The 9,224-nt window shown below is 47.2% G+C and overlaps 1 long non-coding RNA gene across 1 annotated transcript; it reads right to left on the bottom strand.

Moving 5' to 3' along the window:
* Nucleotides 1-205: 205 nt before the first annotated feature.
* LOC142703607 (uncharacterized) lies at nt 206-4,991 on the bottom strand. Its single transcript, XR_012867627.1, has 3 exons — nt 4,932-4,991; nt 592-776; nt 206-519 (listed from the first exon to the last, which is right to left on the bottom strand). It is a non-coding gene; the product is annotated as an uncharacterized LOC142703607 (long non-coding RNA).
* Between the last annotated feature and the right edge of the window lie 4,233 nt (nt 4,992-9,224).

Raw genomic sequence — 9,224 nt, 5'->3', positions numbered from 1 at the left:
TCCATAGTAATGCATCCAAAGGATAACTGAATGCAACCACCACCAGGTAACTCAGTCCAGGTATAGAACAGGTGAATGATAGGTCATTAACCCCTTAATGAACAGCCTATTTTCGGTTTTTTCAATTTTCGTTTTTACCTCCCACCATTCCAAAATTCATAACTTTTGTAATGCGTGTCCACCGCGGACTGTTTAGGAAGGTGGAAGCAGCATTAGGGGGGCAGTCAAAATGCTAGGGGGCGCTATCATTGTATTAAAATAAATATCTATGCACCAGAGAAGATTTGTTACAGCATTTATATTTACAAATCAATTATGATGACGTGATCTTTTGCTTTTTCTATAATATTGTCCGTAGGATAGAAAGATAAGAGAAAGGACATATACATGAGTCCCGGATTATTTTACCTCCCCGGTAAGAAGGTAGATTATCTCCAGGGTGACGTTCAGTATCTTCTCCGTTATGTGTCCCTTATCCATCACAAAGAACAATGACGTGTAGATGGTTCCGAATGAGATCTACAAATAAAGAGATGATAACTAGATGATATAATTATGAAATGTTAAAGGGACACTCCGGCCAAAACTGACCTCTCCCATGTGCTGCATTCTGGTATTCCATGTGTCGGTCTTTCCCCTGTTATTTATCTCTATATATCAGACCGGGACGGTTGCTTAGCAGCGGTGTGAATCCGGCTCGGTGACTACTTTCTCTACTTGGGTCTCCGGAGATCTATGTGTCACCCATCACAGGCTTCAGCAGTTCCTGTACCGCACTAGTTATACACAGGGGGAAACAGAAACTTCTATCATCAACTGCCACTGATACTTAGACAGGTTCCTGTCACACAGGTGTAGAAGAATATAGTGCAGCCTCCCTGTCTGTATACTGATGGTTTCTCAGATTATTTAGAAGAATATAGAGAGAATAATAATCACAGTGTCCCCCAGCATAAAGAAATTATATGGTCTTTAGCTGGTCATGTGATTGATAGCAAAGCAGAGAGGAAGAGAAAGCTGGGGAAATCTAAGAATCAAGACGGAGGCTTCTTTTAAAGCACGGACAAGGCAGGCGTTCAAAAAGTAAGTACAGTATACATAAAAGAAGTGTAGAGTGATATATACAGTCAGGTGGGGGTGCAGACATGGAAAGTTGTGCTTCCACTGGAGCTCTTCTTTAATTTTCTAGTTCCGTGTCTTTTGGCAGTAAGGAGAAAATACAGCATGTGGGAGGTGAGAGACAATACTATATGGATAAAAGTACGTGAACACCCCCCCTAATTATTGAGCTTCACGCATTGAGCTGTTTCAGCTTCACGCATTGCAAACAGGTGCATAAATCAAGCCCACAGCCATGCACTCTCCAGAGAAACATTGCTAGTAGTATGGGTCGTACTGAAGAGCTCAGTGGCTTTAAACGTGGCGCAGAACAAGAACTGTGTGTCAGGAGCTTCATGAAATGGATTTCCTTAGATCCCCCTGCACAATGCCAGGAGTCAGCTGGAGAGGTGTAAAGCACGTCGTTCTCTAGAGTGATGACGTCTTGTTATCTGGTAGTCTGATGGGTGAATCTGGGCCTCTGAACGTTACCTACAGTAATACATAGTGTCTACTGGGGAAGGACCTTTCCTGTCCCCGCATGACTGCGCCCCTGTAAGCAAGGTCCATAAAGACATGGTTTGATGAGTTTGTTGTGTAGTGACTCGAGTGGCCTGCACAAAGGACCATCCAACACCTTTGGGATGAATTATAACACGGGTTGCAAGCAAAACCTACTCATCCAATATCAGTGCTTGTCTGTGGGAATTTGTGCCCATTCAGCCAAAAAAAGCATCTGTGAGGTCACACTCCAAAATCTTGTGGCAAGCCTTCCCAGAAGAGTAGAGACTGTTAAAGCCGCAAGAGGGCAATGATCGAGAGCGAGGGTTCATATGGCAGTAAAACTTCTACCGATCGCAAAATGATGGCATAACCCAACGACAGACTTTGTGTGATGAGAATATTCCGTTACTTCTTCAGTGGAGATCCGCACAGTAACAGCCAATATCCTATGGCCTTCCTCTATCTATCAGAAGTTTAGTCCAGATGGGCCTGAGCTGTCTATACGTGTCTGCAGGAACATGATCAAAAGATGGTCTCTTGGTTATGGCCATGTCAACTTCCAGCAGACGGTGAGTAATGGTCATTACATTGTGATATGTACCCGGTAATGTAATAAGTGGTGAAATATGACACCCGGACCCCACACCGATCAGCTGTTCGGGCTGCCTCCGGGCACCGGATGTTATGCTGGGCATGCAGTGCTTCATACACTGTATAGCGGCCGTGCTGCAGAACTGCAGCTCTAGTCACATTCACGGCCGCTATACTGTGAGCCATCTGCTTCCGGAACGGACCCCCATCAATGATATACCGATGACCTATCCTGTGGAAAGGTCATCAGTATGATAAACCGCCCCCTGCCCAGACAACCCCTTTAATTCTGGAGCACTGAACTCTCTTTAGCCATGGGAACCTTCCAGTATTACACTTGAAGATCTCTGACCAAAAATGGAGCCAACTCAGCGTTCTGTAAACAAGTCAACTTTATTACCAATGCTGTGGCCGGGTTGTTTCCTTCAAGAAGGACCCCCTGACGCCACTGTCCATATATGGACATTGACGTCAGGGATCTCCTCCTGGAGCGGAATCCCTAGCCAGAGTTGGCAAGGGGATTCCACTCAAGGAGTAGACACTGACGTCACTGTCCATATATGGACAGTGGCGTCAGGGGGCCCTTCTTGAGGCAATCCCCGGCCACAGCATTGGTAATGCTGCGGCCGGGGATTCCGTTTAGGGAGTAACCCCTGACGCCACTGTCCATATATGCTAGAGGGAGCTTGAGTGGCGCTATCTACAGGAGAAGGGGGGTAGCGCTATATGTATCCGGTGCTATCTACAGGGGGGCGCTGTGTGGCACAATCTACAGTGGGCGCTGTGTGGCGTTATCTACAGGGGGGTGTGGCATTATATACAGAGGGGGTGTGGCATTTTCAGACCCTAGACAACCTTTTTGGTGGACCATTGTGGTAAAAACTGATGTTAAAAACGGATGACAACTAACGACAACTGATGGTTTTGTAGTAAAAATTGTGAAAAATTCTGATGCAACTGATACATTTTTGAATCGGTTTTTGCATCAGTTGTAATCACTTGAGACAAAAAAACTGATGATGATGCAATTGATATATTCAAACAATGTAACAGTGGCCATCAGCTGTTAATCAACTGTTATGGGGGACTTTGACTGTTGCTGTTATGTGGGCACTGTGACTGTCACTGTTATGGGAGCACTATGGCTGTCACTTTCCTGGGGGAGAGTCGGTTGTCCCTGTTATGGAGGACTTTGACAGTTACAGTGCCCACATAACAGCAACAGTCAAAGTCCTCCATAACAGGGACAACCAACTCTCCCCCAGAACAGTGACAGCCATAGTGCTCTCATAACAGTAACAGTCACAGTGCCCACATAACAGCAACAGTCAATGTTATGGGAGCACCTTGGCTGTCACTGTTCTGGTAGAAAGGTGGTTGTCCTTGGTATGGGGGCCCTTGACTGTTGCTGTCATGTGGGCACTGTGACCGTCACCGTAAGGGTATGTGCACACGACCTATTTTCAGACGTAATGGAGGGGTTTTATGCCTCAAATTACGGCTGAAAAGACGGCTCCAATACGTCGGCAAACATCTGCCCATTGCCTGCAATGGGTTATACGATGTTCTGTTCCCACGAGGTGTCATTTTACACGTTTTTTTACGTGGTAAAAATAGGCCGTGAAAAAGAAGTGCAGGTCACTTCTTGGGACGTTTTTGGAGCCGTTTTTCATTGACTCTAGCGAAAAAAGCTCCAAAAACGCAGCGAAAAACGCAGCGAAAATCGCGAGCGGCTTCAAGAACGTCTGAAAATCAGGAGCGGTTTTCAAGGGGAAACAGCTCCTGATTTTCAGACGTTTTTTGAGCCACACGTATTTTTCGCTGTGTTTTTGCGGCGTTTTTGTGGCCGTTTTTGGAGCTGTTTTCAATAGAGTCAATGAAAAGCGGCTCCAAAAACGTCCCAAGAAGTGACCTGCACTTCTTTTGACGAGCTGTCATTTTACACGCCGTATTTTGACAGCGACGCGTAAAATTACACCTTGTCTGAACAGAACATCGTAAAACCCATTGCAAGCAACGGGCAGATGTTTGTAGGCGTAATGGAGACGGTTTTTCAGGCGTAAGAGTTTTTTGCAGGCGGAATTTCTGCTTCTAAATTCCGTTTGGAAGTTTGAGGCAGATTTTCCTCTCCCTGCATACCGCGGGCATAAAACGCTGCGAAATACGCTTTCTCTGCCTCCCATTGAAGTCAATGGGAGGTCAGAGGCGTAAACGGCCGAAAATAGGGCATGTCGCTTCTTTTTCCCGCGAGGCGGTTTTACCGCTGGCGGAAAAAAAGACGCCTCCGCCTCCCATTGAAATCAATGGGAGGCACTTTCGAACTGTTTTTGATGAGTTTTTTGGAGCGGTTTCCGCGTCTAAAAACTCGGAAAAAAAATTACACCTGTGAATTACGTCTGAAAATAGGTCGTGTGAACATACCCTTATGGCTACACTGGTGTTACCACGGTTACATAGGAGAGGGGGGTGTCACAGGGGCTCTGAAAAAAGATCAAATATCTGTTTTATATCTCCAAAAAGTGTGAGGTTTGATTCTGGAACATGTAAATGGTAATAATATAATAATGTTATGTCATATCGCCACCTGGTGGCCATAGTACAGATTGCGTTCATCATCCTGATCAGCATTTTAGTAAAAATCTCACATACAAAGAAGCTGAATATGTTTATACTACGCGCATCATGCGTCACACACTGACACCTAATAAACGGACAGGAAAGATTCTGACTGTAAATACCTGAATGATTGCCTCGCTTCACCCAGAAGTCATAAACGTCACTTCCTGTTTGTGTGTTCCAGTCATTTTTCTTCCGGGTACTCAGATGGCCTACCAAGACAGTTGCCACAGTGACCACACGAGGCCGCTGTTGCTACTGCACATCTTTTGTGCTGTCTGCATCATATAAAATTAGGTCTATAAATTCCCTGCAGTATTGCTATATTATTCATTAAAATATACAATATCGGAATAATTTGAAAGTAAAAAGTTCCCTGCGGTGACCACACGATGGCGCGCTGCTGCTCCTTGTATCACTAGGCTTCCTGCATTACATTTAATTTAGTGAGCATTTCCCAGCATTAACCACACGATGGCGCTGCTGCTCAGCGTATCACTAGGCTGCCTGCACTACATTGAATTTAGTGAGCATTTCTCAGCATTGACCACACGATGGCGCTGCTACTCAGCGTATCCCTAAGGCTGCATGAATTACATTGAATATAGTGTGCATTTCCCAGCATTGACCACAAGATGACGATGCTGCACAGTGTATCACTAGGCTGCCTGTATTACATTCAATTTAGTGAGATTTCTCAGCATTGACCACACGATGGCGTTGCTGCTTAGCGTATGACTAAGGCTGTCTGAATTACATTGAATTTAGTGAGCAATTTCCCAGCATTGACCCCACGATGGCGCTGCTGCAGAGCGCATCACCAGGCTACCTGCATTACAATGAATTTAGTGAGCATTTCCCAGCATTGACCACACGATGGCGCTATTGCGACGGATAGCCAATGCAGCCTTCCATAAGTAATAAGGTCGTAAAATATAGTCAGTAGTTTCCCAGCGATGACCACATAATGGCGCTATTACTTCATCCATGAAAGTAAACAGTTCCCCGCGGTGACCACACCGTGGCAATCGACATTATATTTTGTATGTTTTTTCCTGCAGCGCATCATCTATAGAGGCTGTTCCACTTGCATTATATAACTAGATGAGACACTAAAGTCTGCTCAGGGGCGTAACTAGGAAAGACTGGGCCCGATAGCAAACTCTTGGCCGCCCCCCCCCCCCTCGGGTGCCACAAGCAGCCCCCCCTTATAAATAGTGCCCCCTGTAGAACGTGCCATACAGCCCCCTGTAGACAGTGCTATATAGCCCCTCCTATAGACAGTGTCACCCCATTTGTAGATAGCACCCCCACCTTCCCCTTGTAGAATGCCATAAACCCCCCACTGTACATAGTGCCACACAGCCCCCCTTAGTAGAAAGTGCAGCACACCACCCCCCTTAGTGGATAGTGCCAAACACAGACACCTGTAGATAGAGCCACAGCCCTCCCCTTGTAAATAGTGCCACACAGCCCCCCTTGTGTATAGTGCCACACAGCCCCCTTTGTGTATAGTGCCACACAGCCCCCTTTGTGTATTATGGCACACGGCTCTCCCCCTTGTGTATAGTGCCACACAGCTCTCCCCCTTGTGTATAGTGCCACACAGCCCCCCTTGTGTATAGTGCCACACAGCTCTCCCCCTTGTGTATAGTGCCACACAGCTCTCCCCCTTGTGTATAGTGCCACACAGCTCTCCCCCTTGTGTATAGTGCCACACAGCTCTCCCCTTGTGTATAGTGCCACACAGCTCTCCCCTTGTGTATAGTGCCACACAGCTCTCCCCCTTGTGTATAGTGCCACACAGCCCCCTTTGTGTATAGTGCCACACAGCCCCCTTTGTGTATAGTGCCACACAGCTCCCCCTTGTGTATAGTGCCACACAGCTCTCCCCCTTGTGTATAGTGCCACACAGCCCCCTTTGTGTATAGTGCCACACAGCTCTCCCCCTTGTGTATAGTGCCACACAGCTCTCCCCCTTTGTGTATAGTGCCACACAGCCCCCTTTGTGTATAGTGCCACACAGCTCTCCCCCTTGTGTATAGTGCCACACAGCTCTCCCCCTTGTGTATAGTGCCAGAAGGCAATGGCACATCCGAGAAAGTTGTATCAGCCAGGGAGATGTCACCCAAACATGGAAAGGTGGGTTTGGAGGCAGGACTATGTGACTCGTGAGGATATCGGCACCGCCCCATGACCCTCTAATGAGTAATTAGCATATAGTGTGCGTCGTTTTAAAAGTGGATTTTAAGGATTTTGCTGCATCTGAAAAAAACATACAGCGGAATACTGTCAGATCATGTATTACCGCATGGTGACGGTTCAAGGGGTTAAAACTACCAGACAGGTTCCCATGAAATATACAATGAATTGAGAAAAGAGAAACCAGAGACTGCTCGTCCAATAACCAGGCAATTACACCCAGCACTCCACTATATACACCCAGCGCTCCACTATATACACCCAGCGCTCCACTATATACACCCAGCGCTCCACCATATACACCCAGCGCTCCACCATATACACCCAGCGCTCCACCATATACACCCAGCGCTCCGCCATATACACCCAGCGCTCCGCCATATACACCCAGCGCTCCACCATATACACCCAGCGCTCCACCATATACACCCAGCGCTCCACCATATACACCCAGCGCTCCGCCATATACACCCAGCGCTCCGCCATATACACCCAGCGCTCCGCCATATACACCCAGCACTCCACCCTATACACCCAGCAATATACCATATACACCCAGCAATATACCATATACACCCAGCAATATACCATATACACCCAGCACTCCACTATATACACCCAGCACTCCACTATATACACCCAGCACTCCACTATATACACCCAGCACTCCACTATATACACCCAGCACTCCACTATATACACCCAGCACTCCACTATATACACCCAGCACTCCACTATACACACCCAGCACTCCACTATACACACCCAGCACTCCACTATACACACCCAGCACTCCACTATACACACCCAGCACTCCACTATACACACCCAGCACTCCACTATACACACCCAGCACTCCACTATACACACCCAGCACTCCACTATACACACCCAGCACTCCACTATACACACCCAGCACTCCACTATACACACCCAGCACTCCACTATACACACCCAGCACTCCACTATACACACCCAGCACTCCACTATATACACCCAGCACTCCACTATATACACCCAGCACTCCACTATATACACCCAGCACTCCACTATATACACTGAATAATACACTATATACACCCAGCACTCCACTATATACACCCAGCACTCCACTATATACACCCAGCACTCCACTATATACACCCAGCACTCCACCATATACACCCAGCACTCCACCATATACACCCAGCACTCCACCATATACACCCAGCACTCCACCATATACACCCAGCACTCCACCATATACACCCAGCACTCCACCATATACACCCAGCACTCCACCATATACACCCAGCACTCCACCATATACACCCAGCACTCCACCATATACACCCAGCACTCCACCATATACACCCAGCACTCCACCATATACACCCAGCACTCCACCATATACACCCAGCACTCCACCATATACACCCAGCACTCCACCATATACACCCAGCACTCCACTATATACACCCAGCAATACACCATATACACCCAGAATTCCACTATATACACCCAGCTCTCCACTATATACACCCAGAACTCCACCATATACACCCAGCACTATACTATATACCCCCAGCACTCCACTATATACCCCCAGCACTCCACTATATACCCACAGCACTCCACTATATACCCCCAGCACTCCACTATATACCCCCAGCACTCCACTATATACACCCAGCAATACACTATATACACCCAGCTCTCCACTATATACACCCAGCGCTCCACTATATACACCCAGAGCTACACTATATACATCCAGCGCTCCACTATATACACCCAGCGCTCCACTATATACACCCAGCGCTCCACTATATACACCCAGCGCTCCAATACATACACCCAGCAATACACTATATACACCCAGCCCTGAACTATATACACCCAGCTCTCCACTATATACACCCAGCTCTCCACCATATACACCCAGCACTCCACCATATACACCCAGCACTCCACTATATACACCCAGCACTCCACTATATACACCCAGCACTCCACTATATACACCCAGCACTCCACTATATACACCCAGCACTCCACTATATACACCCAGCACTCCACTATATACACCCAGCACTCCACTATATACACCCAGCACTCCACTATATACACCCAGCACTCCACTATATACACCCAGCACTCCACTATATACACCCAGCAATACACCATATACAACCAGCAATATACCATATACACCCAGCACTCCACTATATACA

The sequence above is a fragment of the Rhinoderma darwinii genome, unplaced genomic scaffold (assembly GCF_050947455.1).
Source record: "Rhinoderma darwinii isolate aRhiDar2 unplaced genomic scaffold, aRhiDar2.hap1 Scaffold_2867, whole genome shotgun sequence".
Lineage (NCBI taxonomy): Eukaryota > Metazoa > Chordata > Amphibia > Anura > Rhinodermatidae > Rhinoderma > Rhinoderma darwinii.
The sequence above is the reverse complement of the archived record's forward strand: the minus strand, read 5'-3'. Positions and strand labels throughout refer to the sequence as shown.